Here is a 10,149-nt window from a genome sequence, read left to right as displayed (position 1 = left end):
ATATATATATATATATATATATATATATATATATATATATATATATAGTGTGTGTGTGTGTGTGTGTGTGTGCATGTAAACATGCATATATAAAAAATCAGGTGGTCATGTCAGGCAACCTGAAATTTCAGGGGTAGGAGAATAGAGAAAGGGTGTCCTTAGAGCAAACTGGCCATCATCATAGACTTATAGTTGAGCTCTGTGTTCTACTGATAGAACCTGCCTCAATGAATAAGTCGCAGAGTGATTGAGGACTCTCCATGACAATATTGAGTATCCTCATGCACAGACACATATGTGCATCATCACAGGTATTCTTAAACATGTGTGAATGTTCATAAGGCCATGCACACACACATAACACACACACACAAACACACACACACACACACACACACACACACAAATGCAGATAGATTTGTACTGTACTGGAGTTCAACTCAGGACTCTGATCTGGGAAAGGGCACCTGAATCACAGCTGCAGAACAATTCCATTTTGTTGGATACCAGCAGGCGAGTTATCTTGAAAACAAATTATGCTTACGAAAGGCTTGGATGAATCCATTGTGGACAGAACTGCACTGGAGCAGGTTATTTTTTGTCCTTAATTATGCTGTCCTCTGGTGGGGACAAAGAATAAGGTTAATCTATTACATTCTATTCTCAAATAGGAGACCCCTCCCTTTGATTAGTTCTGTGTTTAAGATACTCATTCTTCTTGAATGAATGTGATTATTGTTTTAAATTTGTAAATTAATATAATTAAGGAAGAAATTCTAACTGAAGTGTGGGATTACATTTATTTGGCATCTACTCCATTAATTTCTAGCATCTAGAAAGCATTGTTAATCATGTGCACACTGTTAATTATCTCAACGTGTTTAATTGTTGTTTTCTTAAATAACTAGTAGGCCATATGTAAATGATCTTTCTCACATTAGCATTTCATTGTGTGAAAAAGTATAACACAGAACAGATTGCATGATACACTAGCCCTTGCATGGTTCTTGAGCCATTCATTCTGTATTAGAGAAACAGGACATGCCAGACACAATCCTCCCTTACCCAATACCCCACAGATCTCAGCCTAATATCTCAAAAGCTCACACAGGCAAACAAAGCTCCTCTTGGAACTATTACAGGATTGTCAAAGGAGCAGTGGGGCTGCCATGCATATTAGCAAACATATGGTTGGATTCTGCTTCCTTGTGTTAAGAGTTTTGTAGGTTTTGTCAGGCTTGGAAATAAAATAATAATATCTAACATCTAGGGAGCAATTGCTGTATTCCCAGTTCTACATGCATTTTTCTACATTTCATTTTCATAATGGTAGTGTGATGAAGAGAATGCAATTACCAGCCCATTTTATAAATCTTAATGAAAAAGTTCATGGCTTGCCCAAAGTCATGTACCTGGAAAGATGTCTACTTGCGGTGCTTTTTTGGTATTTTTTATTTACCCTTTTAAGTGAGATTGATCAATAACCTCTGTTAATCTATAGTCTTTGGGAGAATGTAACTATCCTATTTTACTGCTTGCAGAACTTGTAATCTTGACATAGGTGATGTAAGACTCTCATCCTCTCTCTCCCTCTGGCAATCCTGAAAAGCCTCTTACAACCCTGCCTTCTAGTATATACAATATACTGGGCATACTATATTACCCTATTCAAGAGAAAGGTTTAGTGAGTGAAAATAAATGCTTTAAAAATGTTCCCTTCTATAATCAGTAAAGTATTCAGATGAATAAGAACAAGAAGGAACACCCCAAGCTCATGCGTGTGTGTGTTTGGGGGTGTGCATGTGTGTAGCAGTAAAAGAAGATTGTATGACTACTTTCATGGCTCTGGTGAGGAGTGTTCTCTCTCTCTCTTTCTCTATGTACTATGTGTACTTCCTCAGTGTATCAGTCAGAGGAATTATAGCAACAGCATTCATCTAGGTATTTAAAATCTTTGAAGAACTCACATCATTAAATTTATACCTGATTTACCAAGGGCAGAAACATTTACCCAAATCTCTAAGGTATATATAGAGAGGAAAGTAGTGACTCTCAATAGATGGCTTCTTGCAGACTATGTCAACTTTGAGTAACAGTTTACATATGTGTTCTTTTTGGAAGGGTTTGAGGCTTGGCTGGCCATTTGTGACACTATTGAGAGGTGGTAGAATGTTTATGAAGAAGGAAAGAAGGAAGGAAGGAAGGAAGGAAGGAAGGAAGGAAGGAGGAGGAGGAGGAGGAAGAGAAAAAAAGAAGAAGAAGAAGAAGAAGGAGAAGGAGAAGGAGAAGAAGGAGGAGGAGGAGAAGGAGGAGGAGGGGCAGGAGGAGGAGGAAGAGGGGAGGAGGAGGAGGGGCAGGAGGAGGAGGAGGGGAGGAGGAGGAAGGAGGAGGAGGAGGAGAAAGAGGAAGAGGAAGAGAAAGAGGAAGGAGGAGGAGGAGGAGGAGGAGGAGGAGGAGGAGGAGGAGGAGGAGTCTTTCCACAGGCTTAAAATCCAAAGATCCAGGCCATCCACAGATCCAAATCTACAATTATAGAAGAAACTTTTCTGCTTTTATTTTGTTTGTTCAGATGTTCTGTTACAGTGATAGAAAGGCTGACTAATATACACTGCAAAAGAGACCCAACATCATAGTAACATAGGGGAGATTCAGATCCATAGAGTCTTGTTTAAGTGATGAGGCTCCTACTAGAGAGCAAGCATTCAACAAAAAAAGACAGAGGAAGAGCTGTGTTTGTGGGGACAAGCCTATAGCTTATCGTGAACCATAAGCTTATCATGCTTACAGTGAAGCATATAATATTTAAATGTAAATACCAACCTGACAAATGCTGTCAATCAACCTCTTAATACCAGCTTATGATAAGTGTATATAATTTATTGATATCAATGGACATAGAAAATGAAGGCAAGAAAATGATTTAGCCATAAGCACAAGCCACTACTAAAAATAAATAAAAATTGCTCATTACAAATTTCCTGAAATGACAGCAATGACACTAACTGGATTTTTAAAGGGAACAGCAAATTTTAAACTGATTGTCTTCAACCTATCCATGAGGAAACTGAGGGACAGGGTCATATCATCTGTTAGGCTCTCTGGAATGTGGTTGCTAAAATAAATGCATGTATTGTAGTCATTGTACAGGAGCCACTACAGAGGTATGCTTAGCCAAGAGGAGCCTTCAGGCCATGGCATGAGCATGGAAAATCTCTGCAGACCAAGTAGAGGACAGAGGCAGACTATCCATTTACACATTGCCTGGATTGTGTAAATGCTTACAGAAGAACAAAATGTTATACATCATACTAATAGAATGGCAGGGGTTGTTCCATGAGCAGCCTGACCTCCACCAGAAAGCAAAAGTAGACACTGCTAGTAGCTGGAAGATGACAGCTGTCCACTTTCCTTTCAACTGATGAATGAACTCTGATTATGATGATGAACTTTCTTTTTGTTTGTTTTTGTTTTTCAATTTTCATTATTTTATCTATTTACATTCCAGTCATTGCCCCCTGACCCTCCCACAGTTCCTCATCACATTCCTCATCTCCTTTGCCTCTCAAAGGGTGCTACTCCCCACCAAACCTTCCCCTTCCCTGGGACCTCAAGTTCCCTTGAGGATAAAGTGCATTTTATCCCAGTAAGCCAAGATCAGACACACCCCTGCTATATTTGTGCCAGGGTCCTCAAACTGGCCCATGTATGATCCTGATTGGTGGCCCAGTCTCTGGAAGCTCCCTGGGGTCTGGGTAAGTTGAGAATGCTGGTCTTCCTATGAGATCACACTCCCCTTCAGCTTCTTCAATTCTTCCCCTAATTCAACCATAGGGATCCCCAACTTCAGTTCAATGGTTGAGTGTAAATATCTGTTTCTGTTTAAGTCAGCTGCTAGTAGGGACTCTCAGAGCACTGCCATGCCAGGCTCCTGTTTGTAAGCACATCATAGCATCAGTAATAATGTCAGGCCTTGCCTCCCTCCTCCATGAGATGGATCCCAAGTTGGGCCAGTCACTGCACCACCTTTCCTTCAGTTTCTTCTCCATTTTTGTCCCTGCATTCTTTTAGACAAGTACAGTTCTGGGTCAGAAATTTTGACTATGGGTTAGTAATCCTGTCCCTCCCCTTGAGGAGTCTATCCACTGAAGGTGGATGCTTCTGTCCAATGTTGGGCATTTTGGCTAAGGTCACCCCCATTGAGTCCATAGAGTCTCTTACCTCCCAGGTCTCTGTAGTTTCTAGAGAAAGTACACCTCCTCCACACCGATGTTGCTCATCTCCATTCATTCTCTTTGCCCTCTAGGCTTCTCTCTGGTCCCCCACCAGACCTGATCCTGTTCCCTTTTCCCTTCCACCTGTCTTCTCCCACACAGGTACCCACTCCCTCTGCTACCCATGATTAATTCTGTCCTGCTTCTAAGTGGAGTTGAAACATCCTCAATTGGGCCCTTCTACTTGTTACACATCTAATAGTCTGTAGGTCGCATCCTAGGTATTCTGTAATTTTTGGCTAATATCTACTTATCAGTGAGTACCTATGTATGTCCTTTTGTGTCTGAATTGCCTCACTCAGGAAGATATTTTCTAGCTTCATCCATTTGCCTGCATAATTTATGATGTCCTCATTTTTAATAGCTGAATACTATTCCATTGTGTAAATGAATCACATTTTCTGTATCCATATTTTGGTTGGGGGACATCTGAGCTGTTTCTAGCTTCTGGCTATTACAAATAAGGCAGCTATGAACATGGTAGAGCACATGTCCTTGGAGTATGGTGGGGCATCTTTTGGGTCTATGCTAAAGTGTGGTATAGCTGGGTCTTCAGGTAAAACTATTTCCAGCTTTCTGAGGAACTGCCAGATTGATTTCCAGAGTGGTTGCACCAGCTTGCAATCCCACCAGCAATGGAGGAGTGTTCCTCTTCTCCATATCCTTGCAAGCATCTGCTATAACCTGAGTTTTAGATCTTAGACATTCTGATTGGTTGAAGGTAGAATCTCAGGAAGGTTTTGATTTGCATCTCTCTGACGACTAAGGAATTGGAAATTTTGTTTAAGTGCTTCTTGGCCATTCAAGATTCTTTGATTGTGATTTCTCTATTTAGCTCTACCCCATTTTTTAATTGGGGTATTTGGTATATTTGCAGTTAACTTCTTGAGTTCTTTATATATTTTAGATATTAGCCCTTTTTCAAATGAAAGATTAGTGAAAATATTTTCTCAATCTGTAGGTTGCTAATTTGTTCTAATGATGGTGTTTCTTTTACAGAAGCTTTTCAGTTTCATGAGGTCCCATTACCAATTGTTGATCTTAGAGCTTGAGCCATTGGTTATCTGTTCAGGACATTTTTTCGTTGTGCCAATGCATTTGAGGCTATTTACCACTTTCTCTTCTACTAGATTTGCTGTATCTGGTTTTACAGTGAGGTCCTTGATCCACATGGACTTGAGCTTTGTGCAGTGTGATAAATATGGATCTATTTTCATTCTCTCACATACCAACTGCCAGTTACACTAGGACCATTTATTGAAAATGCTTTCTTTTTGCCCACTTTATGATTTTGGCTTCTTTGTCAAAGATAAAGTGCCCATAGGTGTGTGGGTTTAATTCTGGGTCTTTGATTCTATTCCATTGGTCAACCTGCTTTGTAGTACTACTTGAGGTTAGGGATGGTTATTCTCCCAGAAGTTCTATTATTGAGAATTGTTTTGGCTATCCCGAGTTTTTTGTTTTTTGTTTCCATATGAAGTTGAGAATTGCTCTTTCCATGTCTGTGAAGAATTGTGTTGGAATTTTGATAGAGATTGCATTGAATCTGTAGATTACTTTTGGGAAGACAACCATTTTCATTATGTTAATTCTACCAATTCATGAGCATTGACGACCTTTCTTTCTTCTAAAGACTTCTTTGATTTCTTATTTCAGAGATTTGAAGTTCTTGTCAAATAAATCTTTCACTTGCTTGGTAAGAGGTACATCAAGATATACTACTTGTGGCTATTGTGAAAGGTGATGTTTCCCTTATTTTTTCTCAGCCTGTTTATTATTTGTAAAAACGAAGACTACTGATATGTTTGAGTTCATTTTATATCCTGCTACTTTGTTGAAGTTATTTATCAGCTGTAGCTGTTCTTTAGTGGAATTGCAGGGTCACTTTAGTATACTATCATATCATCTGCAGATAGTGATACTTTAACTTCTTTCTTTCCAATTTGTGTCCTCTTTATCTCTTTTTGTTGTCTAATTGCTCTAAGTAGAATTTCTAGTACTATACTGAATAGATAGGAAGTGTGATCAACCTAGTCTTGTACCAGATTTTAGTGGGATTGTTTCTAGTTTCTCTGCATTTAATTTTATGTGGGCTGTTGGTTTGCTTTATATTGCTTTTATTATATTTAGATATGGGCCTTGAATTCATGATCTCTCCAAGACTTTTTACATAAAGGAGTGTTGTATTTTGTCAAAGGCTTTTTCAGAATCTAGTAAGATGTTTGTGTGGCTTTTTTCCTTGAGTTTGTTTATATAGTGCATTATATTGAACAATCCCTGCATCCCTGGATTAAGCCTACTTGATCATGGTGAATGATGGTTTTGATGTGTTCTTGGATTCAGTTTGTAAGAATTTTATTGCATAATTTTGCATCAAAATCCATAAGCAATATTGGTTTGAAGTGCTCTTTCTTGGTTGGGTCTTTGTTGGTTTAGGTATCAGAGTAACAATAGGTAGCTTCATAGAATGAATTATTCAGTGTTCCTTCTGATTTTATTTTGTGGAATAATTTAAGGAGTATTGGTGTTAGCTCTTCTTTGAAGGTCTGGAAGAATTCTGCACTAAAACCATCTGGCCTTGGGCTTTGTTTGTTTGGTAAATTTTGGATGACTCCTTTTGTTCCCTTGGGGGTTATGGAACTGTTTAGATGTTACCTGATCTTGATTTAACTTTGGTAAGTAGTATGTATCTGGAAAATAATCCATTTCATCTAGATTTTCCAGTTTTTTTTTTTTGGATTATAGGCTTTTGTAATAGATTCTGATAAATTTTTAAATTTACTCAGTTTCTGTTGTTCAGTCTCCCTTTTCATTTCTGATTTTGTTAATTTGTATACTTTCTCTGTATTCTTTAGTTAGTTTGGCTAAAGACTTATCTATCTTGTTGATTTTCTCAAAGAACCAGATCTGGGTTTTGTTAATTCTTTGTATTGTTCTCCTTGTTTCTACTTGGTTGATTTTAGCTCTGAGATTGAACATTTTATGCTGTCTACTCCTCTTGGGTGTATATGCTTCTTTCTGTTCTAGAACTTTGTGGTATGCTGTTGAATGGAACCTCTCCACTTTCTTTATGAAGGCACTTAATGCTATGAACTATCCTCTTAAAGCTGCTTTCATTGTGCCCCATCAGTTTGGGTATGATGTGTCTTCATTTTAACTGAATTCTATAAAGTACTTGATTTCTTTCTTTATTTCTTCCCTGATCAAGTTATCACTGGGCAAAGAGTTGTTTAGTTTCCATGAGCATGTGGACTTTCTGTTGTTTTTATTGTTATTGAAGTCTAGCCTGAATCATTGGTGATCCCAAAGTATTCATGGGATTATTTTGAACATCTTTTATCTTTTGAGGCTTTTTTTATGTGCGATTATATGGTCGATTTTGGAGAGAGTTCCATGAGGTTCCGAGAAGAAGGTATATTCTCTTGTTTTGGGGTGAGATGGATGTTAAATACATTTGGATCATAACTTCTGTTAATTTCATGGTTTCTCTGTTGTATTTCTGTTTCAATGACCTGTCCATTGGTGAGAGTGGGGTGTTGAAGTCTCCCATTATTGTTGTGTGAAGTTCAATGTATGTTTTGAGCTTTAGTAATGTTTCTTTTATGAATGTGGGTGTCCTTCCATTTGGGGCATAGATGTTCAGAATTGAGACTTCCTCTTGTTGGAATTTTCTTTTGATGGATATGAAGTATCCCTCCCCATCTCTTTGATAACTTTTGATTGATAGCCTATTTTATTGGATATTAGAATGGGACCATTTGCTTGGAAAACTTTTTTTTCTAACCTTTTAACCTGAGTAGTGTCTGTCTTTGTCACTGAGGTGTGGTTTTGATCCTGTTTATATATCAGGTCTATTAGCCTGTATCCTTTTGTTGGGGAATTGATTCCATTGATGTTGAGAGATATTAAAGGTATATGATTGTTATTTGCTATAATTTTGTTGGTGGAAGTGATATTATGAGTGTATGATTCTCTTCTTTTGGGTTTGTTGTGAAATATTTGATTTATTGTGTCGTTGGATGTAGCTACTCTCCTTGTACTGGAGATTTCATTCCAGTGTCTTCTGTAGGTCTGTATTAGTAGAAAGGTATTGTTTAAAATTGGTTTTGTCATGGAATATCTTGGCTTCTCCATCTATAGTGATTAAGAGTTTTTCTGGGTATAGAATTCTGGGGTGGCATTTATGTTCTCTTGTGGTCTGGTTGACATCTGTCCAGGATCTTCTGGCTTTTACAGTGTCTCTGTTGTGAAATCTGATATAATTCTGATAGGTCTGCCTTTATATGTTACTTGGCCTTTTTCCTTTATGGCTTTTAATATTCTTTCTTCTGTATATTTAGTATTTTGATTATTATGTATCAGGGGAATTTCTTTTCTGGTCCACTCTATTTGGTGTTTGATAGGCTTCTTGTGCATTTATGGCCATCTCTTTCTTTAGGTTAGGGAAGTTTTCTTGTATAATTTTGTTGAAGATGTTTTCTGACCCTGTGAGCTGGGATTCTTCACCTACTTCTATTACTGTTATTTTTAGTTTTGATCCTTTCATTGTGTCTTGAGGGTTTTTTTGTAATTTGATATAGGAGCTTTTCACACTTTGTATTTTCTTTGACCCTTGTGTCAGTATTTCATGGTATCTTCTAGGCCTGAGATTCTCTTTTCTGACTCTTGTATTCTGTTGGTGATACTTATATCTGTAGCTCCTGATCTTTTTCCTAAGTTGTCCATCTCCAGGGTTGCCTTCTTTTGTGTTTTCTCTATTGTTTCTATTTCTATTTTTAGTTCTTGGGCCATTTTGTTCAGTTCTTTCACCTGCTTGATTATATTTTTTTATATTTTAAGGGATTTATTTGTTTCTTCTTTAAGGTCTTCTACTTCTTTACCTGTGTTTTCCTGTATTTTTTAAGGGAGTTGTTTAAATCCTTCTTAAAGTCCTCTATTGTGTTGGAAGAACTGGGTTTGGTGATGCAAGACTGCATTAGGTTCTGTTGCTTATGATCTTGCTAATCTGGTTATCTCTGTTGTTAACTGGCCTGGGTGTCTCTGACTAGAGCCAGTATCCTTGGAGGCAGATAGAGCTGGTCTCCTTGCAGAGGCAGTACTGGTTTCCTTGCCTCTTGTGTCTCTGGTTGGAGCAGGCCTCCTGTGCCCCTGGTTGCTGCATACCTTCTGGGAGCAGACAGGCTGTCGGGTGTGGGAGGGTATTAGGCCTGCTGCTCTGGCTAGGGTAGGAAAAGGGCAGGAAGAAAGGTATAGTTCTCACTGTGCAGGTTGGGGAGGTGGGTCCTACATCAGCTGGGCCCTGTGGTTTTCCCAGATGACTGAATATTTGGCTGAGATTCTCACCTGAGTATTTGATTACTGTGGACCTTCTGGGAGGCATGCAGAATGTAGGTGTGGGCAGGTCAATGAGTCTGGTTTTAAAGCTAATGTTGTACCTTTATACTTGATGTAGGCAATGATCTCTCCCTATCTTAACATCAACTCTAATAATTGACACTGCCAGTATTTGCATGGAAATGGAGGGGCTTCACTAGTATAAAAGCACCCCCATGGATAGCAGATTTTCTACAGCTATCACAAGTAGAGACTTGTCATCAGATTGTAGGTGCTTGCATTCATTTCTCTTTCCCATCCCTTGCATAGGACCAACAAGTCCTTTGGTTTTCAGGTCTAACACAGCTGTGCCTGTTTGCATAAAGCTATGTCCTGTCCTTACCTAGATATCATGGGCTTGAGTTCCCTCCAAAGCCTGCTTCTTTGCTCACAGCTCTCCTCACATCCCCTCTGTCTTCCAACTTTTCAGACAAAATCTTTGCAGGTACTTTGTCTTTTCTAAGAGCAATCTTGGTTGGTAGGGCAGTTTGTACCTTTATTCTGT

The sequence above is a fragment of the Grammomys surdaster genome, unplaced genomic scaffold (assembly GCF_004785775.1).
Source record: "Grammomys surdaster isolate TR1022 unplaced genomic scaffold, NIH_TR_1.0 125789, whole genome shotgun sequence".
NCBI classification, from domain to species: domain Eukaryota; kingdom Metazoa; phylum Chordata; class Mammalia; order Rodentia; family Muridae; genus Grammomys; species Grammomys surdaster.
The sequence above is the reverse complement of the archived record's forward strand: the minus strand, read 5'-3'. Positions refer to the sequence as shown.